Source organism: Phyllobates terribilis, unplaced genomic scaffold (assembly GCF_046119375.1).
Source record: "Phyllobates terribilis strain yellow unplaced genomic scaffold, ASM4611937v1 Scaffold_8__6_contigs__length_399053987, whole genome shotgun sequence".
In the NCBI taxonomy this organism is placed as follows: Eukaryota; Metazoa; Chordata; class Amphibia; order Anura; family Dendrobatidae; genus Phyllobates; species Phyllobates terribilis.
In genome coordinates, this window is record NW_027362768.1 from 338,361,611 (window position 1) to 338,388,889 (window position 27,279).

The following is a 27,279-nucleotide window of genomic DNA, read 5'->3' on the forward strand; positions in this document are numbered from 1 at the left end:
TTGACCTGTGGAACTGCAAAACCACAGTTCTATTTCTCTGGCCTACACCAGACTCTTTTAAACAGATATATTTGTGTCTGAACAGTCAGGGAGACACTATTACTGTTTTTTTTATGGCCAAAAATTCCAAAAGCAGGATAATACAGAGATTTGACCCGTGGAACTGCAAAACCACAGTTCTATTTCTCTGGCCTACACCAGACTCTTTTAAACAGATATATTGGTGTCTGAACAGTCAGGGAGACATTATTACAGTTTTTTTTTACGGCGAAAAATGCCAAAAGCAGGATAATACGGAGATTTGACCCGTGGAACTGCAAAACCACAGTTCTATTTCTCTGGCCTACACCAGACTCTTTTAAACAGATATATTGGTGTCTGAACAGTCAGGGAGACACTATTACTGTTTTTTATGGTAAAAAATGCCAAAAGCAGGATAATACAGAGATTTGACTCATGGAACTGCAAAACCACAGTTCAATTTCTCTGGCCTACACCAGACTCTTTTAAACAGATATATTGGTGTCTGAACAGTCAGGGAGACACTATTACAGGTTTTTTTTACGGCAAAAAATGCCAACAGCAGGATAATACAGAGATTTGACCTGTGGAACTGCAAAACCACAGTTCTATTTCTCTGGCCTACACCAGACTCTTTTAAACAGATATATTTGTGTCTGAACAGTCAGGGAGACACTATTACAGTTTTTTTTTTATGGAAAAAAATGCCAAAAGCAGGATAATACAGAGATTTGACCCGTGGAACTGCAAAACCACAGTTCTATTTCTCTGGCCTACACCAGACTCTTTTAAACAGATATATTGGTGTCTGAACAGTCAGGGAGTCACTATTACATTTTTTTTTTACGGCAAAAAATGCCAAAAGCAGGATAATACAGAGATTTGACTCGTGGAACTGCAAAACCACAGTTCTATTTCTCTGGCCTACACCAGACTCTTTTAAACAGATATATTGGTGTCTGAACAGTCAGGGAGACACTATTACAGTTTTTTTTACGGCAAAAAATGCCACAGACCCTGGGTTGTCATGCCCACCCATTGGTGACCCGCGATCATGTGACGGGGTCGCCGATGGGCGGGGCTTATGATGCGCAACCCGGAAGCGCGCGTTAAATGCCGCTGTCGGAGATTGACAGCGGCATTTAACATGTTAACAGCCGCAGGTGGATCGCGATTCCACCCGCGGCTGTTGCGGGCACATGTCAGCTGTAAGAATCAGCTGACATGTGCTCGGTTCAGTGAGGGCTCAGTGCAGCAGCCCTCACTGAACGGGGGGTACGCAAATGTGCGTACTAACACAGCAAGGGTTGGAAAGGGGTTAAACAGATATATTGGTGTCTGAACAGTCAGGGAGACACTATTACAGTTTTTTTTATGGCAAAAAATGGCAAAAGTAGAATAATACAGAGATTTGACCTGTGGAACTGCAAAACCACAGTTCTATTTCTCTGGCCTACACCAGACTCTTTTAAACAGATATATTTGTGTCTGAACAGTCAGGGAGACACTATTACTGTTTTTTTTATGGCAAAAAATTCCAAAAGCAGGATAATACAGAGATTTGACCCGTGGAACTGCAAAACCACAGTTCTATTTCTCTGGCCTACACCAGACTCTTTTAAACATATATATTGGTGTCTGAACAGTCAGGGAGACATTATTACAGTTTTTTTTTTACGGCAAAAAATGCCAAAAGCAGGATAATACGGAGATTTGACCCGTGGAACTGCAAAACCACAGTTCTATTTCTCTGGCCTACACCAGACTCTTTTAAACAGATATATTGGTGTCTGAACAGTCAGGGAGATACTATTACTGTTTTTTTATGGTAAAAAATGCCAAAAGCAGGATAATACAGAGATTTGACCCATGAACTGCAAAACCACAGTTCTATTTCTCTGGCCTACACCAGACTCTTTTAACCCCTTCGCAACCTTGGGTTTTGTCGCTTTTGCTTTTTCGTTTTTTGCTCCCCTTGTTCCCAGAGCCATAGCTTTTTTATTTTTTGGACAATATGGCCGTGTGAGGGCTTATTTTTTGCGTGACTAGTTGTACTTTTCAACGCCATTACTAGTTTTACCATATCATGTACGGGAAAACGGGAAAAAATTCCAAGTGCGGTAAAATTGCAAAAAAAGTGCAATACCACAGTTGTTTTTTATTTTTATTTCTACCACTTTCACTGAATGCTAAAACTGACCTGCCATTCTTATTCTCCAGGTCATTACGAGTTCGTAGACACCAAACATGTATAGCTTATTTTATATTTAAGTGGTGAAAAAAAATTCCAAAATTTGGTAAAAAAAACGTAAAAAAAATAGCGCCATTTTCCGAGACCTGTAGCGTCTCCAGTTTTCGTGATCCGGGGCTGGGTGAGGGCTTATTGTTTGCACTCCGGGCTGACGTTTTTATTGATAACATTTTGGGGTAGATCCGATGTTTTGATCGCCCGTTATTGCATTTTATTGCAATTTTGCGGCGACCAAAAAACGTAATTCTGGCGTTTAGAATTTTTTTCTTGTTACACCGTTTACCGATCGGATTAATTCTTTTTTTATATTGATAAATGGGGCGATTCTGAACGCGGCGATACCAAATATGTGTATGTGGGTTTTTTTTTTTTACATTTTATTTTGAATGGGGCGAAAGGGGGGTGATTTAAACTTTTATATATTTTTTATATTTTTAAAAACATTTTTTTTTCACTTACTGCATGCTTCAATAGTCTCCATAGGAGACTAGAAGCAGCAGTTGTCTGATCGTCTCTGCTACATACAGGGGACGAGCAGATCCCCTGCATGCAGCAGAAATGGTCCTGTGCTATGAGCGCCGACCACTAGGTGGCGCTCATAGTGACCAGATCATGACAACCACAGGCGTCTGCTGCAGACCCTGGGTTGTTATGCCCACCCATCGGTGACCTACGATCATGTGACGGGGTTGCCGATGGGCGTGGCTTATGACGCGCAACCCGGAAGCGCGCGTTAAATGCCGCTGTCGGAGATTGACAGCGGCATTTAACATGTTAACAGCCGCGGGTGGATCGCGATTCCACCCGCGGCTGTTGCGGGCACATGTCAGCTGTAAGAATCAGCTGACATGTGCTCGGTTCAGTGAGGGCTCAGCGCAGCAGCCCTCACTGAACGGGGGGTACGCAAATGTGCGTACTAATACGGCAAGGGTTGGAAAGGGATTAAACAGATATATTGGTGTCTGAACAGTCAGGGAGACACTATTACAGTTTTTTTTACGGCAAAAAATGGCAAAAGTAGGATAATACAGAGATTTGACCTGTGGAACTGCAAAACCACAGTTCTATTTCTCTGGCCTACACCAGACTCTTTTAAACAGATATATTTGTGTCTGAACAGTCAGGGAGACACTATTACTGTTTTTTTTATGGCCAAAAATTCCAAAAGCAGGATAATACAGAGATTTGACCCGTGGAACTGCAAAACCACAGTTCTATTTCTCTGGCCTACACCAGACTCTTTTAAACAGATATATTGGTGTCTGAACAGTCAGGGAGACATTATTACAGTTTTTTTTTACGGCGAAAAATGCCAAAAGCAGGATAATACGGAGATTTGACCCGTGGAACTGCAAAACCACAGTTCTATTTCTCTGGCCTACACCAGACTCTTTTAAACAGATATATTGGTGTCTGAACAGTCAGGGAGACACTATTACTGTTTTTTATGGTAAAAAATGCCAAAAGCAGGATAATACAGAGATTTGACTCATGGAACTGCAAAACCACAGTTCAATTTCTCTGGCCTACACCAGACTCTTTTAAACAGATATATTGGTGTCTGAACAGTCAAGGAGACACTATTACAGGTTTTTTTACGGCAAAAAATGCCAAAAGTAGGATAATACAGAGATTTGACCTGTGGAACTGCAAAACCACAGTTCTATTTCTCTGGCCTACACCAGACTCTTTTAAACAGATATATTTGTGTCTGAACAGTCAGGGAGACACTATTACAGTTTTTTTTTACGGAAAAAATGACAAAAGCAGGATAATACAGAGATTTGACCCGTGGAACTGCAAAACCACAGTTCTATTTCTCTGGCCTACACCATACTCTTTTAAACAGATATATTTGTGTCTGAACAGTCAGGGAGACACTATTACAGTTTTTTTTACGGCAAAAAATGCCACAGACCCTGGGTTGTCATGCCCACCCATTGGTGACCCGCGATCATGTGACGGGGTCGCCGATGGGCGGGGCTTATGATGCGCAACCCGGAAGCGCGCGTTAAATGCCGCTGTCGGAGATTGACAGCGGCATTTAACATGTTAACAGCCGCAGGTGGATCGCGATTCCACCCGCGGCTGTTGCGGGCACATGTCAGCTGTAAGAATCAGCTGACATGTGCTCGGTTCAGTGAGGGCTCAGTGCAGCAGCCCTCACTGAACGGGGGGTACGCAAATGTGCGTACTAACACAGCAAGGGTTGGAAAGGGGTTAAACAGATATATTGGTGTCTGAACAGTCAGGGAGACACTATTACAGTTTTTTTTATGGCAAAAAATGCCAAAAGCAGGATAATACAGAGATTTGACCCGTGGAACTGCAAAACCACAGTTCTATTTCTCTGGCCTACACCAGACTCTTTTAAACAGATATATTGGTGTCTGAACAGTCAGTGAGTCACTATTACATTTTTTTTTTACGGCAAAAAATGCCAAAAGCAGGATAATACAGAGATTTGACTCGTGGAACTGCAAAACCACAGTTCTATTTCTCTGGCCTACACCAGACTCTTTTAAACAGATATATTGGTGTCTGAACAGTCAGGGAGACACTATTACAGTTTTTTTTACGGCAAAAAATGCCACAGACCCTGGGTTGTCATGCCCACCCATTGGTGACCCGCGATCATGTGACGGGGTCGCCGATGGGCGGGGCTTATGACGCGCAACCCGGAAGCGCGCGTTAAATGCCGCTGTCGGAGATTGACAGCGGCATTTAACATGTTAACAGCCGCAGGTGGATCGCGATTCCACCCGCGGCTGTTGCGGGCACATGTCAGCTGTAAGAATCAGCTGACATGTGCTCGGTTCAGTGAGGGCTCAGCGCAGCAGCCCTCACTGAACGGGGGGTACGCAAATGTGCGTACTAACACAGCAAGGGTTGGAAAGGGGTTAAACAGATATATTGGTGTCTGAACAGTCAGGGAGACACTATTACAGTTTTTTTTATGGCAAAAAATGGCAAAAGTAGAATAATACAGAGATTTGACCTGTGGAACTGCAAAACCACAGTTCTATTTCTCTGGCCTACACCAGACTCTTTTAAACAGATATATTGGTGTCTGAACAGTCAGGGAGATACTATTACTGTTTTTTTATGGTAAAAAATGCCAAAAGCAGGATAATACAGAGATTTGACCCATGAACTGCAAAACCACAGTTCTATTTCTCCGGCCTACACCAGACTCTTTTAACCCCTTCGCAACCTTGGGTTTTGTCGCTTTTGCTTTTTCGTTTTTTGCTCCCCTTGTTCCCAGAGCCATAGCTTTTTTATTTTTTGGACAATATGGCCGTGTGAGGGCTTATTTTTTGCGTGACTAGTTGTACTTTTCAACGCCATTACTAGTTTTACCATATCATGTACGGGAAAACGGGAAAAAATTCCAAGTGCGGTAAAATTGCAAAAAAAGTGCAATACCACAGTTGTTTTTTATTTTTATTTCTACCACTTTCACTGAATGCTAAAACTGACCTGCCATTCTTATTCTCCAGGTCATTACGAGTTCGTAGACACCAAACATGTATAGCTTATTTTATATTTAAGTGGTGAAAAAAAATTCCAAAATTTGGTAAAAAAAACGTAAAAAAAATAGCGCCATTTTCCGAGACCTGTAGCGTCTCCATTTTTCGTGATCCGGGGCTGGGTGAGGGCTTATTGTTTGCACTCCGGGCTGACGTTTTTATTGATAACATTTTGGGGTAGATCCGATGTTTTGATCGCCCGTTATTGCATTTTATTGCAATTTTGCGGCGACCAAAAAACGTAATTCTGGCGTTTAGAATTTTTTTCTTGTTACACCGTTTACCGATCGGATTAATTCTTTTTTTATATTGATAAATGGGGCGATTCTGAACGCGGCGATACCAAATATGTGTATGTGGGTTTTTTTTTTTTACATTTTATTTTGAATGGGGCGAAAGGGGGGTGATTTAAACTTTTATATTTTTTTTATATTTTTAAAAACATTTTTTTTTCACTTACTGCATGCTTCAATAGTCTCCATAGGAGACTAGAAGCAGCAGTTGTCTGATCGTCTCTGCTACATACAGGGGACGAGCAGATCCCCTGCATGCAGCAGAAATGGTCCTGTGCTATGAGCGCCGACCACTAGGTGGCGCTCATAGTGACCAGATCATGACAACCACAGGCGTCTGCTGCAGACCCTGGGTTGTTATGCCCACCCATCGGTGACCTACGATCATGTGACGGGGTTGCCGATGGGCGGGGCTTATGACGCGCAACCCGGAAGCGCGCGTTAAATGCCGCTGTCGGAGATTGACAGCGGCATTTAACATGTTAACAGCCGCGGGTGGATCGCGATTCCACCCGCGGCTGTTGCTGCCCGTAAGAATCAGCTGACATGTGCTCGGTTCAGTGAGGGCTCAGCGCAGCAGCCCTCACTGAACGGGGGGTACGCAAATGTGCGTACTAATACGGCAAGGGTTGGAAAGGGATTAAACAGATATATTGGTGTCTGAACAGTCAGGGAGACACTATTACAGTTTTTTTTACGGCAAAAAATGGCAAAAGTAGGATAATACAGAGATTTGACCTGTGGAACTGCAAAACCACAGTTCTATTTCTCTGGCCTACACCAGACTCTTTTAAACAGATATATTTGTGTCTGAACAGTCAGGGAGACACTATTACTGTTTTTTTTATGGCCAAAAATTCCAAAAGCAGGATAATACAGAGATTTGACCCGTGGAACTGCAAAACCACAGTTCTATTTCTCTGGCCTACACCAGACTCTTTTAAACAGATATATTGGTGTCTGAACAGTCAGGGAGACATTATTACAGTTTTTTTTTACGGCGAAAAATGCCAAAAGCAGGATAATACGGAGATTTGACCCGTGGAACTGCAAAACCACAGTTCTATTTCTCTGGCCTACACCAGACTCTTTTAAACAGATATATTGGTGTCTGAACAGTCAGGGAGACACTATTACTGTTTTTTTATGGTAAAAAATGCCAAAAGCAGGATAATACAGAGATTTGACTCATGGAACTGCAAAACCACAGTTCAATTTCTCTGGCCTACACCAGACTCTTTTAAACAGATATATTGGTGTCTGAACAGTCAAGGAGACACTATTACAGGTTTTTTTACGGCAAAAAATGCCAAAAGTAGGATAATACAGAGATTTGACCTGTGGAACTGCAAAACCACAGTTCTATTTCTCTGGCCTACACCAGACTCTTTTAAACAGATATATTTGTGTCTGAACAGTCAGGGAGACACTATTACAGTTTTTTTTTACGGAAAAAATGACAAAAGCAGGATAATACAGAGATTTGACCCGTGGAACTGCAAAACCACAGTTCTATTTCTCTGGCCTACACCAGACTCTTTTAAACAGATATATTTGTGTCTGAACAGTCAGTGAGACACTATTACTGTTTTTTCTTATGGCAAAAAATGCCAAAAGCAGGATAATACAGAGATTTGACCCGTGGAACTACAAAACCACAGTTCTATTTCTCTGGCCTACACCATACTCTTTTAAACAGATATATTTGTGTCTGAACAGTCAGGGAGACACTATTACTGTTTTTTTTACGGCAAAAAATTCCAAAAGCAGGATAATACAGAGATTTGACCCGTGGAACTGCAAAACAACAGTTCTATTTCTCTGGCCTACACCAGACTATTTTAAACAGATATATTGGTGTCTGAACAGTCAGGGAGACACTATTACAGTTTTTTTTTACGGCAAAAAATGCCAAAAGCAGGATAATACAGAGATTTGACCCGTGGAACTGCAAAACCACAGTTTTATTTCTCTGGCGTACACCAGCCTCTTTTAAACAGATATATTTGTGTCTGAACAGTCAGGGAGACACTATTACTGTTTTTTTACGGTAAAAAAATGCCCAAAGCAGGATAATACAGAGATTTGACCCGTGGAACTGCAAAACCACAGTTCTATTTCTCTGGCCTACACCAGACTCTTTTAAACAGATATATTTGTGTCTGAACAGTCAGGGAGACACTATTAGTTTTTTTTACGGCAAAAAATGCCAAAAGCAGGATAATATAGAGATTTGACCCGTGGAACTGCAAAACCACAGTTCTATTTCTCTGGCCTACACCAGACTCTTTTAAGCAGATATATTTGTGTCTGAACAGTCAGGGAGACACTATTAGTTTTTTTTTACGGCAAAAAATGCCAAAAGCAGGATAATATAGAGATTTGACCCGTGGAACTGCAAAACCACAGTTCTATTTCTCTGGCCTATACCAGACTCTTTTAAACAGATATATTGGTGTCTGAACAGTCAGGGAGACACTATTACAGGTTTTTTTACGGCAAAAAATGCCAAAAGTAGGATAATACAGAGATTTGACCTGTGGAACTGCAAAACCACAGTTCTATTTCTCTGGCCTACACCAGACTCTTTTAAACAGATATATTGGTGTCTGAACAATCAGGGAGACAGTATTTCAGTTTTTTTTTACGGTAAAAAATGCCAAAAGCAGGATAATACAGAGATTTGACCCATGGAACTGCAAAACCACAGTTCTATTTCTCTGGCCTACACCAGACTATTTTAAACAGATATATTTGTGTCTGAACAGTCAGTGAGACACTATTACTGTTTTTTTTTTATGGCAAAAAATGCCAAAAGCAGGATAATACAGAGATTTGACCCGTGGAACTACAAAACCACAGTTCTATTTCTCTGGCCTACACCATACTCTTTTAAACAGATATATTTGTGTCTGAACAGTCAGGGAGACACTATTACTGGTTTTTTTTACGGCAAAAAATGCCAAAAGCAGGATAATACAGAGATTTGACCCGTGGAACTGCAAAACCACAGTTCTATTTCTCTGGCCTACACCAGACTCTTTTAAACAGATATATTGGTGTCTGAACAGTCAGGGAGACATTATTACAGTTTTTTTTTACGGCGAAAAATGCCAAAAGCAGGATAATACGGAGATTTGACCCGTGGAACTGCAAAACCACAGTTCTATTTCTCTGGCCTACACCAGACTCTTTTAAACAGATATATTGGTGTCTGAACAGTCAGGGAGACACTATTACTGTTTTTTATGGTAAAAAATGCCAAAAGCAGGATAATACAGAGATTTGACTCATGGAACTGCAAAACCACAGTTCAATTTCTCTGGCCTACACCAGACTCTTTTAAACAGATATATTGGTGTCTGAACAGTCAAGGAGACACTATTACAGGTTTTTTTACGGCAAAAAATGCCAAAAGTAGGATAATACAGAGATTTGACCTGTGGAACTGCAAAACCACAGTTCTATTTCTCTGGCCTACACCAGACTCTTTTAAACAGATATATTTGTGTCTGAACAGTCAGGGAGACACTATTACAGTTTTTTTTTACGGAAAAAATGACAAAAGCAGGATAATACAGAGATTTGACCCGTGGAACTGCAAAACCACAGTTCTATTTCTCTGGCCTACACCATACTCTTTTAAACAGATATATTTGTGTCTGAACAGTCAGGGAGACACTATTACAGTTTTTTTTACGGCAAAAAATGCCACAGACCCTGGGTTGTCATGCCCACCCATTGGTGACCCGCGATCATGTGACGGGGTCGCCGATGGGCGGGGCTTATGATGCGCAACCCGGAAGCGCGCGTTAAATGCCGCTGTCGGAGATTGACAGCGGCATTTAACATGTTAACAGCCGCAGGTGGATCGCGATTCCACCCGCGGCTGTTGCGGGCACATGTCAGCTGTAAGAATCAGCTGACATGTGCTCGGTTCAGTGAGGGCTCAGTGCAGCAGCCCTCACTGAACGGGGGGTACGCAAATGTGCGTACTAACACAGCAAGGGTTGGAAAGGGGTTAAACAGATATATTGGTGTCTGAACAGTCAGGGAGACACTATTACAGTTTTTTTTATGGCAAAAAATGCCAAAAGCAGGATAATACAGAGATTTGACCCGTGGAACTGCAAAACCACAGTTCTATTTCTCTGGCCTACACCAGACTCTTTTAAACAGATATATTGGTGTCTGAACAGTCAGTGAGTCACTATTACATTTTTTTTTTACGGCAAAAAATGCCAAAAGCAGGATAATACAGAGATTTGACTCGTGGAACTGCAAAACCACAGTTCTATTTCTCTGGCCTACACCAGACTCTTTTAAACAGATATATTGGTGTCTGAACAGTCAGGGAGACACTATTACAGTTTTTTTTACGGCAAAAAATGCCACAGACCCTGGGTTGTCATGCCCACCCATTGGTGACCCGCGATCATGTGACGGGGTCGCCGATGGGCGGGGCTTATGACGCGCAACCCGGAAGCGCGCGTTAAATGCCGCTGTCGGAGATTGACAGCGGCATTTAACATGTTAACAGCCGCAGGTGGATCGCGATTCCACCCGCGGCTGTTGCGGGCACATGTCAGCTGTAAGAATCAGCTGACATGTGCTCGGTTCAGTGAGGGCTCAGCGCAGCAGCCCTCACTGAACGGGGGGTACGCAAATGTGCGTACTAACACAGCAAGGGTTGGAAAGGGGTTAAACAGATATATTGGTGTCTGAACAGTCAGGGAGACACTATTACAGTTTTTTTTATGGCAAAAAATGGCAAAAGTAGAATAATACAGAGATTTGACCTGTGGAACTGCAAAACCACAGTTCTATTTCTCTGGCCTACACCAGACTCTTTTAAACAGATATATTGGTGTCTGAACAGTCAGGGAGATACTATTACTGTTTTTTTATGGTAAAAAATGCCAAAAGCAGGATAATACAGAGATTTGACCCATGAACTGCAAAACCACAGTTCTATTTCTCCGGCCTACACCAGACTCTTTTAACCCCTTCGCAACCTTGGGTTTTGTCGCTTTTGCTTTTTCGTTTTTTGCTCCCCTTGTTCCCAGAGCCATAGCTTTTTTATTTTTTGGACAATATGGCCGTGTGAGGGCTTATTTTTTGCGTGACTAGTTGTACTTTTCAACGCCATTACTAGTTTTACCATATCATGTACGGGAAAACGGGAAAAAATTCCAAGTGCGGTAAAATTGCAAAAAAAGTGCAATACCACAGTTGTTTTTTATTTTTATTTCTACCACTTTCACTGAATGCTAAAACTGACCTGCCATTCTTATTCTCCAGGTCATTACGAGTTCGTAGACACCAAACATGTATAGCTTATTTTATATTTAAGTGGTGAAAAAAAATTCCAAAATTTGGTAAAAAAAACGTAAAAAAAATAGCGCCATTTTCCGAGACCTGTAGCGTCTCCATTTTTCGTGATCCGGGGCTGGGTGAGGGCTTATTGTTTGCACTCCGGGCTGACGTTTTTATTGATAACATTTTGGGGTAGATCCGATGTTTTGATCGCCCGTTATTGCATTTTATTGCAATTTTGCGGCGACCAAAAAACGTAATTCTGGCGTTTAGAATTTTTTTCTTGTTACACCGTTTACCGATCGGATTAATTCTTTTTTTATATTGATAAATGGGGCGATTCTGAACGCGGCGATACCAAATATGTGTATGTGGGTTTTTTTTTTTTACATTTTATTTTGAATGGGGCGAAAGGGGGGTGATTTAAACTTTTATATTTTTTTTATATTTTTAAAAACATTTTTTTTTCACTTACTGCATGCTTCAATAGTCTCCATAGGAGACTAGAAGCAGCAGTTGTCTGATCGTCTCTGCTACATACAGGGGACGAGCAGATCCCCTGCATGCAGCAGAAATGGTCCTGTGCTATGAGCGCCGACCACTAGGTGGCGCTCATAGTGACCAGATCATGACAACCACAGGCGTCTGCTGCAGACCCTGGGTTGTTATGCCCACCCATCGGTGACCTACGATCATGTGACGGGGTTGCCGATGGGCGGGGCTTATGACGCGCAACCCGGAAGCGCGCGTTAAATGCCGCTGTCGGAGATTGACAGCGGCATTTAACATGTTAACAGCCGCGGGTGGATCGCGATTCCACCCGCGGCTGTTGCTGCCCGTAAGAATCAGCTGACATGTGCTCGGTTCAGTGAGGGCTCAGCGCAGCAGCCCTCACTGAACGGGGGGTACGCAAATGTGCGTACTAATACGGCAAGGGTTGGAAAGGGATTAAACAGATATATTGGTGTCTGAACAGTCAGGGAGACACTATTACAGTTTTTTTTACGGCAAAAAATGGCAAAAGTAGGATAATACAGAGATTTGACCTGTGGAACTGCAAAACCACAGTTCTATTTCTCTGGCCTACACCAGACTCTTTTAAACAGATATATTTGTGTCTGAACAGTCAGGGAGACACTATTACTGTTTTTTTTATGGCCAAAAATTCCAAAAGCAGGATAATACAGAGATTTGACCCGTGGAACTGCAAAACCACAGTTCTATTTCTCTGGCCTACACCAGACTCTTTTAAACAGATATATTGGTGTCTGAACAGTCAGGGAGACATTATTACAGTTTTTTTTTACGGCGAAAAATGCCAAAAGCAGGATAATACGGAGATTTGACCCGTGGAACTGCAAAACCACAGTTCTATTTCTCTGGCCTACACCAGACTCTTTTAAACAGATATATTGGTGTCTGAACAGTCAGGGAGACACTATTACTGTTTTTTTATGGTAAAAAATGCCAAAAGCAGGATAATACAGAGATTTGACTCATGGAACTGCAAAACCACAGTTCAATTTCTCTGGCCTACACCAGACTCTTTTAAACAGATATATTGGTGTCTGAACAGTCAAGGAGACACTATTACAGGTTTTTTTACGGCAAAAAATGCCAAAAGTAGGATAATACAGAGATTTGACCTGTGGAACTGCAAAACCACAGTTCTATTTCTCTGGCCTACACCAGACTCTTTTAAACAGATATATTTGTGTCTGAACAGTCAGGGAGACACTATTACAGTTTTTTTTTACGGAAAAAATGACAAAAGCAGGATAATACAGAGATTTGACCCGTGGAACTGCAAAACCACAGTTCTATTTCTCTGGCCTACACCAGACTCTTTTAAACAGATATATTTGTGTCTGAACAGTCAGTGAGACACTATTACTGTTTTTTCTTATGGCAAAAAATGCCAAAAGCAGGATAATACAGAGATTTGACCCGTGGAACTACAAAACCACAGTTCTATTTCTCTGGCCTACACCATACTCTTTTAAACAGATATATTTGTGTCTGAACAGTCAGGGAGACACTATTACTGTTTTTTTTACGGCAAAAAATTCCAAAAGCAGGATAATACAGAGATTTGACCCGTGGAACTGCAAAACAACAGTTCTATTTCTCTGGCCTACACCAGACTATTTTAAACAGATATATTGGTGTCTGAACAGTCAGGGAGACACTATTACAGTTTTTTTTTACGGCAAAAAATGCCAAAAGCAGGATAATACAGAGATTTGACCCGTGGAACTGCAAAACCACAGTTTTATTTCTCTGGCGTACACCAGCCTCTTTTAAACAGATATATTTGTGTCTGAACAGTCAGGGAGACACTATTACTGTTTTTTTACGGTAAAAAAATGCCCAAAGCAGGATAATACAGAGATTTGACCCGTGGAACTGCAAAACCACAGTTCTATTTCTCTGGCCTACACCAGACTCTTTTAAACAGATATATTTGTGTCTGAACAGTCAGGGAGACACTATTAGTTTTTTTTACGGCAAAAAATGCCAAAAGCAGGATAATATAGAGATTTGACCCGTGGAACTGCAAAACCACAGTTCTATTTCTCTGGCCTACACCAGACTCTTTTAAGCAGATATATTTGTGTCTGAACAGTCAGGGAGACACTATTAGTTTTTTTTTACGGCAAAAAATGCCAAAAGCAGGATAATATAGAGATTTGACCCGTGGAACTGCAAAACCACAGTTCTATTTCTCTGGCCTATACCAGACTCTTTTAAACAGATATATTGGTGTCTGAACAGTCAGGGAGACACTATTACAGGTTTTTTTACGGCAAAAAATGCCAAAAGTAGGATAATACAGAGATTTGACCTGTGGAACTGCAAAACCACAGTTCTATTTCTCTGGCCTACACCAGACTCTTTTAAACAGATATATTGGTGTCTGAACAATCAGGGAGACAGTATTTCAGTTTTTTTTTACGGTAAAAAATGCCAAAAGCAGGATAATACAGAGATTTGACCCATGGAACTGCAAAACCACAGTTCTATTTCTCTGGCCTACACCAGACTATTTTAAACAGATATATTTGTGTCTGAACAGTCAGTGAGACACTATTACTGTTTTTTTTTTATGGCAAAAAATGCCAAAAGCAGGATAATACAGAGATTTGACCCGTGGAACTACAAAACCACAGTTCTATTTCTCTGGCCTACACCATACTCTTTTAAACAGATATATTTGTGTCTGAACAGTCAGGGAGACACTATTACTGGTTTTTTTTACGGCAAAAAATGCCAAAAGCAGGATAATACAGAGATTTGACCCGTGGAACTGCAAAACCACAGTTCTATTTCTCTGGCCTACACCAGACTATTTTAAACAGATATATTGGTGTCTGAACAGTCAGGGAGACACTATTACAGTTTTTTTTTACGGCAAAAAATGCCAAAAGCAGGATAATACAGAGATTTGACCCGTGGAACTGCAAAACCACAGTTTTATTTCTCTGGCCTACACCAGCCTCTTTTAAACAGATATATTTGTGTCTGAACAGTCAGGGAGACACTATTACTGTTTTTTTTTTTTACGGCAAAAAATGCCAAAAGCAGGATAATATAGAGATTTGACCCGTGGAACTGCAAAACAACAGTTCTATTTCTCTGGCCTACACCAGACTCTTTTAAACAGATATATTTGTGTCTGAACAGTCACAGACACTCTCATTTTTTTTGGGTGGGGGGGGGTAAATACCAAAAGTTTAATAAGATGGGTATTTGTACAGTCTGACTGAGGAAAAAAAAAATACTGGACCCTGAGACCGGGGGATAAGTCTAGCAATTTGACCAACAGGAGCGCACAGGACTGTAATGCAGCGTTTGCTGGTATAACCACTGCGTCTCCTATACAGCCTGCCTGCCTGGTATCTGGGATGGATATTAGTCCTGAGAAGGACTGTTTGTTTGATTTGGCAGGCTTTAGAGACCCTACACTACCTATTTCGCACTATATATCTCTCCCTAACTCAGCAGCACTGACCCTACACTGTCTGATCCCGGGCGACTGTGTCCAAGATGGCGGCGCCCAGTTTTAAATACTCGAGGTGACGTTGTGCGGCCAGCCAATCACTGTAATGCCCACAAACAACATGGCTGCAGCATTACAGTGACTGGCTGGCAATCCCTGCATGTTCATTGGCTCTGTAAAGAGCGCCAAACGTGCAGGGCGGAGACCCGAGCTCCCGCCCGAGTAACCCGGAAATGCTCGGTGCTCGCCGAACATCCCGAGTAGTGAGATGCTCGGGCGAGTACCGAGCAGTGTCGAGCATGCTCGCTCAACACTAATAAATGTGTATCAGAAACCTCGGCAGAGAGAAATAATCTAGGTAACACGGCAACAATTAAAGTGGTTCCTACAAAATCTATAATATACTTACCTTGTAATGTCTTCACATCCTGTTCCGTCCAGATGTGTCCGGATCCCAGAATTCCAAGCGGCGGAAGTTCATCGACCGCCATATTGGAACACCCAAGTGATGGGTGTCTCAATATGGAAACCGCTGGTGGTACCAGCCTCTTGCACGGTACCACCAGCGGAACACCGTCGCAAACACGCCGCCTCCGGGATCAGCCAAATGATTCTCTGACCGCCGCAATCTTTGTACAGGAGGAGCACATGCGCAGTTTTAATGTGACCGCCGTTATCTGCCTGCACAAAGATGTCTGATTTACTGCGCGGGGAGACAGCTCAATCGAGAGAACACATGAGGGAAGAAGACATCACAGGGGTTGAGAGAGAGAGCCGACAAGGGGGAGAGCACATGGGGTACACAGGTCAAAGAAGAGATCACATGAGAGGAGAAGACAGCAGATGGGGGAGAAAGAAAGCGCACAGGGGGGAGAGAGACAGAGCACAGGGGGGAGACAGCTCAAACGGGACAGCACATGAGAGCATGAGAGGAGAACACAGCACAGGAAGGAGAGAGACAGCAGACAAGGGGGATAGCACATGGGGTACACAGGTCAAAGAAGAGATCACATGAGAGGAGAAGACAGCAGATGGGGGAGAGAGAGAGAGAGAGAGTGGATAGGTGGGTGAGCACATGGGGGGGAGAGATTCTCAATGCTGCAAAGCCTGCCCCCATCGTGAAATTACCGCCCTCCCGATGCGATCGCATCGGGCCTCCATCTAGTAGACAATAAAAGGTCCACTGAGCTACAAGCCATGGACATGGGAGCTCCTGATTTTGGAAAATAGATGCCTTTCTAGAGGTTTTTATTTTAATCTTTGGCGCCCCCTTTAAAGAGGTTTTCCCATCTCCAAGATACTATCCCAATATGTAGTAGGTGTAATAGTAATAATATTAGCAAATACCTCCAATTAGAAATGTAGTATAGTTTTTCTGATTCGCTTTGTCTCTTTCCTCATGTGCAGACAATGCAGGACCTTCGGTGTCCATGGTTACGGCCACTAGCAACTAGCTAACTCACTATATCAGTGGTCGTAACCATAGATACCTAAGGTCCTGCAATACCTGCATATGAGGAAAGAGACATAGCGAATCAGAAAAACTATACTACATTTCTAATTTGAGGTATTATTAATATTATTATTATTATTATTACACCTACTACATATTGCTGCCTCGGAGTAACCCTTGACTCTGTCCTGTCCTTCCCACCCCACACCCAAGCTCTCACCACCTCCTGTCGCCTCCAGTTCAAAAATATTTCCAGAATCCGTTCTTTCCTCAACCCTCAATCTACTAAACTGCTTGTGTATGCCCTCATCATCTCCCGCCTCGACTACTGCAACATCCTCCTCTGTGGCCTCCCTGCTAACACTCTCGCACCCCTCCAGTCCATCCTTAACTCTGCTAGTTCATCTCTCACCTCGCTACTCCTCTGCTACCCCCCTTTGCAAATCGCTTCACTGGCTCCCAATTCCCCAGTGTATCCAGTTCAGACTACTAACACTGACCTACAAAGCCATCCATAACCTCTCTCCTCCATACATCTCTGAACTAATCTCTTGATATATTCGCTTATGTAATCTCCGGACCTCCCAAGACCTCCTTCTCTTCTCCACACTTATTCGTTCCTCACCCAATCGCCTCCAAGACTTCTCCTGAATATCTCCTATCCTATGGAATTCTGTGCCTCAACACGTCCGATTATCCACCACATCCGGATCCTTCAGACGGAACCTGAAAACCCATCTCTTCAAACAAGCTTACAGCCTGCAATGACCCCGCTGCCTCCTCAACACTGGAGCTACTGCAACCCCACAACCTACTGTCCCCTCTCCATTCCTGTAGAATGTAAGCCCGCAAGGGCAGGGTTCTCTTCCCTCTGTACCAGTCTATCATTGTTAGTTTGGTTACTGTAAGTGATATCTGTATTTGGTATGTAACCCCTTCTCATGTACAGCACCATGGAATCAATGGCGCTATATAATAATAATACATATTGGGATAGGATCTTGGAGATGGGAATACCCCTTTAAGTCAGGTAATACAGGAAAGCTTTACAGTCAGTTACTGATGGGTAGAGATCTGACCACAACAATCATCAAAAATATTGCTTAAGGTTCTTCACAGCTTTACAGATTTTTTTCTGCAGAACTCATGGACTGGATGTGCGGGGAAGAAGCAAGATGTCAGACTCATATAATCATATCCCACAGTATAACATCAGAACTACATAATATATTGACATAATTACTCTGCCCCCTCCACCTACAGGAGGTTTTCTGACCTCATTCTCCATCCAAACCCATTAATTTGGAGTCGGCCCCTCTGCAGATATAACACCTCCTGCTCTTCTGGGAAGACTTTGATCCAAGATTTTGGGAATTTTTACCCTTCATCCAGAACAGCATTTATGAGGTCAGACCCTGATGTTGGGGAGAGGCCGGGATCACAATCCCCTAATTCATCCTAAAGGCGTTGGATGGGGCTGAGGTTCGGGCTCTGCGTAGCCGCTCATGTCCTCCCCCTCCATGTCTGTATTGTACTGTATTGTATCCTTGTGCATTGGGTACAGTCATGGGGAACAGAAAAGGGCGAACCCCAAACTGTTCCCACAAAGCTGGAATCTACAATGTCTTGTGCTGAAGTAGTATGTCTTTCTTACACTGGAACTAAGGGGCTGAGGCCGACCCCTGATAACAGCTCATAGCACGGTGGCTCAGTGGTTAGTACTGTAGCTTTGCAGCGCTGGGGTCCTGGGTTCAAATCCCCCAAGGACAACGTCTGCAAGCAGTTTGTATGTTCTCCCAGTGTTTGTGTGGGTTTCTTCCGGGTTCTCCGGTTTCCTCCCACACTCCAAAGACATACTGATCGGGAATGTAGATTGTGAGCCCCAATGGGGACAGCGATGATAATGTCTGTAAAGCGCTGTGGAATTAATGGTGCTATGTAAGTGAGTAAAATAAATAAATAGCATCCTCCTCCATCATCTGTACAACAGCACAATGCAGTCAGGTGGTAACATTCTCCTAGAATCCCCAAACCCAGACTCCTCCATCAGACACCAGATAGAGAAGTGCGATTCGTCACTGCACGAAACACGTCTCCTCCAGAGTCCATGGTGGCTGCTTTACACCACTCCATCCGACGCTCAGCATTGTGCTGGGTGATGTACGGCTTTTCTGCCCTCTGCTCCTCAGCACGCGGCCCCCCCCCCCCCCCCGCTCTGTAATGTTACAGGGTCTCCCCTAGTGGCTGAGTTGCTGCAGTTCCTTCCACTTCTCAGTAATATCACTCACAGATGATGGAGGAAATGTCATGGACGGACTCGTTATACCAGTGACTCCTATTACAGGACTGCGCTGGTATCAGTGAGCTCTGCACCACCGGCTGCTCTGTCATGTTAGTAATAGCAGACGGCATAGCGGGGGCCGGAGGTTATACACTGAGGGCAATGGGGAAGAATGTTATATGCCGGGGCAATGGGGTCAGATGATGTTATATAGCAGGGCAATGGGGTCAAACGTTTTCATACACTGGGGGAGGGGGACTGGATGTTATACTCCAAGGGCAATGGGGCTGATTGAATAATCTGAATTCAATGATTACGACACGTGTCCCGGTACTCTTGCCCACATAATGTATATGACTAAATAGTCCAAATATAAAACAAAAAGCAAAATGTAGAAATTTAAAAAATAATTTATTTGTTAATAGGTGAACACCGGTAAAGCTATGATCAGTGCATATTAAGTATCTAATACCATACAAAACGGATACAAAATGAGTGAACAGAAATCGGACATGTATAAAACAAAAAATAACAAAAACTTAAAACTTCTGTGTGTAACATAATTAGCACCAGAGATATAAGAAGAGGTATATACAAGGCAGAATGCTTACAATAAGCAGATATCAGACGTGTAGCATCTTTGAAATTAATATAATTTATACCAACCCTTTAATTGTAGAGATACAGTGCATGAAGAGAACAATAGGACTGAACAAAACACATAGGAATTTACGGTAATTTAATGCCGTTCATACAAAAATAGCGTTGGCTTTTTTATTTTTATATAAAACACTGACAAAATGATAATCCAAAATTAGGTATAAAAATTTAGACTTAAAAAAAAACCACTTATTAGAAATTCTGGCCTAATAGTTCTCGATACTTGGCTGGATACATGGATGGAACCAGGGATTATGGAAATTAAAAAATCTACAAAACACTTCACCTTCTGTGCCCTGATTGTGCTGATCCGTGGCAGCGTGGCCCCTTCATTAAACTGATCATATGGTTGTGGTTTACTCTGGGATGGCTGGCGTCTGTTCTTGATATTACATTACTTATACAGGTGTATTCACACAGGAGCAGAAAACGTCTCCAGTTCAGCTACACATCGCCAGATTCAGGAGAACAATGGCATTTACTACAGATAATATAATTACATATTTATGGAAAGTGACAGGTCTCCTTTACGTATCCCATGGAGGATAGTTGATTACCAGTTTTACCTCTGGTTACGGGTATGGAAAAAGTGAATGTGAACAACCCCTATAGATCTATCTAGATAGAGAATGACTACTTATGATTTTTTAGAAAACGTAAGATGAGTATCAATGCTGGTAAGAAAGTCATTTACGGGGGAGCATATTTGGGGACGTATCTTTATGGGTTATTTTAAAAGATCTTAGCTCTCCTGATATATACACACGTGGTCAAAATTGTTGGTAGCCCTCGTTTAATGAAAGAAAAACCCACAATGGTCACAGAAATAACTTGAATCTGACAAAAGTAATAATAAATTACAAAACTTTGAAAATGAACAAATGAAAGTCAGACATTACTTTTCTGCTTCCACAGAATTTAAAAAAAAAATGAAACTCATGAAATCGGCCTGGACAGAAATGATGGTTCCCCTGAAAATAATGTGACAAAAGGGACATGTTAAATCAAGTTGTGTCCACTAATTACCATCACAGGTGTCTACAATCTTGTAATCAGTCAGTGGGCCAGTATATAGGGCTACAGATACTCACTGTGCTGTTTGGTGACATGGTGTGTACCACACTCAACATGGACCAGAGGAAGCAAATGAAAGAGTTGTCTCAGGAGATTAGAAAGAAAATTATAGACAAGCATGTTAAAGGTAAAGGTTATAAGACCATCTCCAAGCAGCTTGATGTTCCTGTGACTACAGTTGCACATATTATTCAGAAATGTAAGATCCATTGGACTGTAGCCAACCTCCCTGGACGTGGCCGCAGGAGGAAAATTGATGACAAATCAAAGAGACGGATAATACGAATGGTGACAAAAGAGCTCAGGATAACTTCTAAAGAGATTAAAGGTGAACTTCAAGCTCAAGGAACATCAGTGTCAGATCGCACCATCCATCATTGTTTTATCCAAAGTGGACTTCATGGGAGACGACCAAGGAGAACACCATTGTTGAAAAAAAATCATAAAAAAGCCAGACTGGAATTTGCCAAACTACATGTTGACAAGCCACAAAGCTTCTGGGAGAATGTCCTATGGACAGATGAGACAAAAATGGAAGTTTTTGGCACGGAAAATCAGCTCTATGTTCACAGACAGAAAAATGAAACATATCAAGAAAAGAACACTGGTCCTTACTGTGAAACATGGAGGAGGCTCTGTTATGTTCTGGGGCTGCTTTGCTGCATCTGGCACAGAGTGTCTAGAATCTGCGCAGGGTACAATGAAATCTCAAGACTATCAAGGGATTCTAGAGAGAAATGTGCTGCCCAATGTCAGAAAGCTTGGTCTCAGAAGCAGGTCATGGGTCTTACAACAGGATAATGACCCAAAACACACAGCTAAAAACACCCAAGAATGGCTAAGAGGAAAACATTGGACTATTCTGAAGTGGCCTTCTATGAGCCCTGACCTAAATCCTATTGAGCATCTTTGGAAAGAGCTGAAACATGCCGTCTGGAAAAGGCCACCTTCAACCACGAGACAACTGGAGCAGTTTGCTCATGAGGAGTGGGCAAAATACCTGTCGAGAGGTGCAGAAGTCTCACTGACAGTTACAGGAATCGTTTGATTGCAGTGATTGCCTCAAAAGGTTGTTCAACAAAATATTAAGTTAAGAAGAACCATCATTTCTGTCCAGGCCGATTTCATGAGGTTAATTTTTTAAAGAATTCCGTTGAAGCAGAAAAGCAATGTCTGACTTTCATTTGTTCATTTTCATAGATTTTTCATTTATTATTACTTTTGTCAGATTCAAGTTATTTCTGTGACCATTGTGGGTTTTTCTTTCATTAAATGAGGAGTAACAACAATTTTGACCACGTGTGTATCTATGTTTAAAGGGGTATTCCCATTTAGGAACTTTATAGCTGAATGGGCCCCATCTTGCGCCACTGTGAATGGAGAGGTGGCTGCATATTCAAGGTTGTCTCCATTCACTTCTATGGAAGTTCAGAATCTTTTAAAACTCCCATTGAAGTCAATGGAGACAGCAACAGAAAAGGCCCTATCCTCAAAAGACAGATTTGGGTCCAAGAGTTTAGAGCTGCACCTATCAGATATTTTTTGATATATCTTGTGGATATGCCTTAAATGTCCGGGGTGAGGTCCCGTGGGTCCATTGCACCTTCTGTACCCACTGTCCGTGTCTTCTGGTTTAGCAGCTCACACTTTTGCATAGAATCACTGATCAATAGATATAATACAGGATTAGGTTTATTCCAAGTGTTCCATTACCCTACAGCACCCTCACAGGGGAAATAAGGTATTGCATGCTACATAATAAAAATCAATGGTCTGTCAGAGAAATGGACGGAAGCACCGGGTCCTCCAGAGAGAGACGATGTTAGGGGCCTCACTTTGTCCCAACTCAAAACGCTATAATAGGGTAATTACTAAAAGACTGCACCTTTAATCTGCCCAAAAAAACATAATAAACCTCAATATTGTTTTTTTTTTTCACCAAAATTGAGATGAGATACCCTAAATGTGGGACAAGTGGCAAACATGATGGACAAAAAAAAAGAGTGAGCTGAAGGACGAGAGCACCCAATATATGAAGACCTGATGTGCGGCTCCCGAAGAACCAGTTTGGGTTCCTCATGGTCTCCAAAACAAGGGCATTACCATAGTGGGTGCAGAGGTTGCAGTCTCACATGGGCCCCGAGGTCTAGTAGACACAAAATGTCCATTTGGCCAATATGGGAAGACCAATTTTGATAGTTGGGGGTCCTGTTGGAGATTTTGAGGTCCAGTAGCTTCTGCCCATATAGAGCAAACGTCAAGTATCCCTTGGTAAATGCTTTGGTGACCGGCTCTATTCAGTTTCGATGGCACGCAACAATTCATGTATAAAAAAACATTCCAACATAGTTCATGATCATTTTCTCGAGTACATTTGTTATCGTAACTTCCTTACAAATACATAAAATAATAATATTTAATTCTTAGATATTAATTCAATAAATATTTCTAAAGATATTTCTTTTTTTTATCTATAAAAGGCACCATTGTTGTTTACTTTCAGCTCATAGTGCAAATAATTCCCTTTTTTTTTAATATAAAATATTACATTAAACACATACAGAATTTACAAAGTTATTATACAAGTGACCGACTGACATGAGATAGGACGGGGTATACTTGGCATTTCCCCTTAAAATGATTCATTCGGTACATTTCAGAAAGTACCTGGACAATAAGTAGACCTCGTGATGAAGGTTGACGGCCCCATGGTGGACTTTTTCTTGAGGGAGAAGTGTCTTTGTAGCTATGACCCTACATCTATAGATAGTGGTCCCTTTAAATGTTCTGACTTGGGGCATTGGAAAGTTGGTAAGTAGGAGAAGGATTTTCACTAGTGGGCACCAATGTTACACTGAGGGGTCACAGATCCCATTGACCCATGGGTTTGGCAGGTCTCCTGACCCGAAATTACAGCCATATATAAGGCTGTTAGTTTGGGTCACGGGACCCATGGTCAATCCAGGCATTGCAGTCCATAGACCGACAGTAAAATTAAGCCATCTTAACCTGGACCTTGATGGGTTAAGATGGCCGGATCGGATACTAGTAAAAAAAAAAAAATACCGATAATGCTCACCCTCCTCAATCTAGTGTCAACTCTCTGAAGCAGTGGCACTAATGACTGCTACAGCCAATAACTGAGTTGAGTGGTTCTGCCGACATAGACCGGCTGAGCTCAGTGATTGGCTGCAGAGGTGATGTGCGCTTTTGACATCACTGCTGCAGCCAAAATGCAGACACAGGAGCAGTAAAGAGAGCTGGTGCTGGACAGAGGAGGGCCAGTACTGTTTGTGGTTTATTACCAGTATCTGATCATTTGGCCAAAAGTGGAAAACCCTTTCAAACAGGTTTTCCAGAAATAACTGTCACGGGTGTGTCAGAAGTGACAGACAGTCGCCCTGCAGTTGGTTGCAGTAGATCTCTTTGTTTGGCATTGCAGACACCTTCTTAGAAGCTGTTTCTCTAGGACCCAGTGGCTACCTTCCTCTTGCTAATTAACACCTGACCTGGGTGTATAAATACCTGCTCTTTGCTAGAGGGAGGTGCCGGTGGTATTCACATGACCCCTTGTGAAGGCTCGGAGCAAGAGCAGTACTTCTTTCTCTCTGGAGCTAAGAGGACATGTGTTCATCTCTCTGTAGTCGACTAAAGCTAAGCTATCTTCCCTTGTTTGTTCCCCCTTGTTGTCTTTAGTTGTCAGTGGGGATCGACTAGCGCTCATCCCCTCCCTTCCTTAGCCAGGGCCAAACGCCAGGGAAAGACAGGGCGAGGTTCCTGTGCGGCAATTGGTGCGGAACCAATATAGAGATGTTAGGGGAGACAGGGTGATTTAAGGTCAGCCTAGGAGGTCTCCACTACCCCCTTTCCATAGAGTCTGGGCCCCCTTTCCCCCCTTCCCTTCGTGTTGCACTTAGTCTTTCCTACACCTTGCGTGACAATAACGTTATATTGTAAAAATATGTCCCCTTGTAATTTACTTAGGTCACCTTGTAATTTAGACCCCCCAATATAGGATTAAGTGATGTCCATCCTGAAAATATACAAGAAAATTTATAAAAGGCTCAATGGACTTTAAGGTTTCACAGAAATCTAGACTTGTAGGAACCAATGTTCTTGTAATTAATGGGAGATTGGCCACCTTGATTGACAGCTGACACATCATGGATCCTTACAATATTTCATCCTATGAACATTTTATGGATAATGCCAAGTATACGCTGCTAATACTTGGGAAGCACCGGAGGCTCGTCAGCCAACTGGAGAAATGATGGGCGGCTGAGAGACCTGTGATAAAGCATCACTCATGTCAACACGCTACATATGATGTAGAGAACGTAAAATGCAGTGGATGGACTGCAAAAGTGGAACGAAGAAATAAAATAATAAAAAAAAAAAATAAAAGCAGCCGAACCGCTTCACTGATGACGGCTCCGGACAGGTGAGAGCCCGGAGTCACGTCCCGCAGGGGAGGGCTTAACAAGACACAAAATATTAAAATAAATAACCTCAGACATAAATATTATTCTATACACCACGTGGTATACAATCTATAGACACATGTACAGACGCGGAGGAAGAGGTATTGCAACACGAGTGTTTATCCATCTGAATTTCTGACTTCTTCTGAATTTAAAGCACCTAGAAGAAGGAAAGAAGAACTTAGGATCAGTTCATGTTTGTCATGAGATATCCACAGACGGTCTAGGGTCACCTGGAGCAATAAAAACTGCCCCAGTACTTACATATAATTGCTTGGTTGTGTTCTCAATGGTGAGAGAAGAGTAAGGACGCCTATCCATGTTAGATTAAAGTCACTCAAATCCATTGATTTCGGAAGGAGCGACAGACCATCTAATGTATATGTGGCACCTGACTCTCCCCTGATACATGAACTGATGGGCATGTGGATTTACAACGCCTGATCTTTTTGTTTTTGCTTGGACGAGTGTGTACAAGTATAGAGAAGTCAGGAGATATAGCTTCTGCCAACCATTATCCAAGGTGTGAGGGCACCTTAAGGTCCCAATATACATTAGATAAAAGTCAGTCGAAACACAAATTTCGGTGGTCTGCCAATCATCTAGTGCAGGGATATCAGACTCAAACACATAGGGCCAAAATGAAAAACTTGGACAAAGTCACGGGCCAACAAGTATACAGTTTAATGGGCCCCACATAGTCCTCCATACAGTATAATGGGCCCCACTAAGTTCTCCATACAGAATAATGGGCCCCACATAGTCCTCCATACAGTATAATGGGCTCCACATAGTCCTCCATACAGAATAATGGACCCCACATAGTCCTCCATGCAGAATAATGGGCCCCACATAGTCCACCATACAGTATAATGGGCCCCACATAGTCCTCCATACAGAATAATGGGCCCCACATAGTCCTCCATATAGAATAATGGGCCATACATAGTCCTCCATACAGAATAATTGGCCTCACATAGTCCACCATACAGTATAATGGGCCCCACATAGTCCACCATACAGTATAATGTCCCCACATAGTCCACCGTACAGTATAATGGGCCCACATAGTCCTCCATACAGTATAATGGGCCTCACATAGTCCTCCATACAGGATAATGGGCCCCACATAGTCCTCCATTCAGAATAATGGGCCCCATATAGTCTTCTATACAGTATAATGGGCCCACATAGTCCTCCATACAGTATAATAGCCCCACATAGAGGTAGAGGTTCTGGTGTTGCGGGCCAAATATAACCACCCTGCGGGACAGATTTAGTCCACGGGCCAGAGTTTGACATCTAGGATCTAGTGTAACGGTGACCTCCCAACTCTCCCCCATCAGGTTATGTCCGGAGAGAGGGATTAGGTGGCCGGAAGTCACCTGTGGTGCCAGCTTATCTCTCCTCTTTCCCCCAACATCTGCCATTGAGGGTAAATTAGGACACCCTCATACATATTGGATGGTCCCAGGAAAATTGGTGGATTCATCTAAGAGTTTGTTCATACTGCACGATGTGCAGTGTTAAAAGAAAGTCAAGATGCTTGCCGTTGGGTGGTCGTTTAGTAGCTTGTTTACACACGAGCTTCAGATACCCATATGGGGGGCCATTGTTCTCGGCAGCACATCATTCCGAGTGAACAGGACTAGTGCTGCTGAGAACAATGGCCGCCCATATGATGATATTTTTTGCAGCATAAAAGAACATTTCATCCAACAAACAAGGGTTTTGCTCGTTTGGCGGGTGATCGGCAGCCTGTTTACAGTAGACTTCATGGTCATCATGAAACAAGTGATGGTAGGAGCGCTCGTTCATGATAATCATACAGTGTAAGTGGAGCTTAATGCGTATGACAGCTGCTCATAGACTTGATGTATATGGTATATGTGTAGATCCAGCTTACTTTGAAGCTGAGA

General features: G+C 42.5%; 1 protein-coding gene across 1 annotated transcript in view; it reads right to left on the reverse strand.

The window, feature by feature from the left end:
- Positions 1 to 23,336: 23,336 nt before the first annotated feature.
- Positions 23,337 to 27,279, reverse strand: part of ADAMTS9 (ADAM metallopeptidase with thrombospondin type 1 motif 9) — a 276,312-nt gene continuing 272,369 nt past the window's right edge. The window contains exon 40 of the mRNA XM_073644685.1: positions 23,337 to 25,520. The gene's annotated coding sequence lies outside the window, so the exon portion shown is untranslated. The remainder of the gene's footprint in view (positions 25,521 to 27,279) is intronic.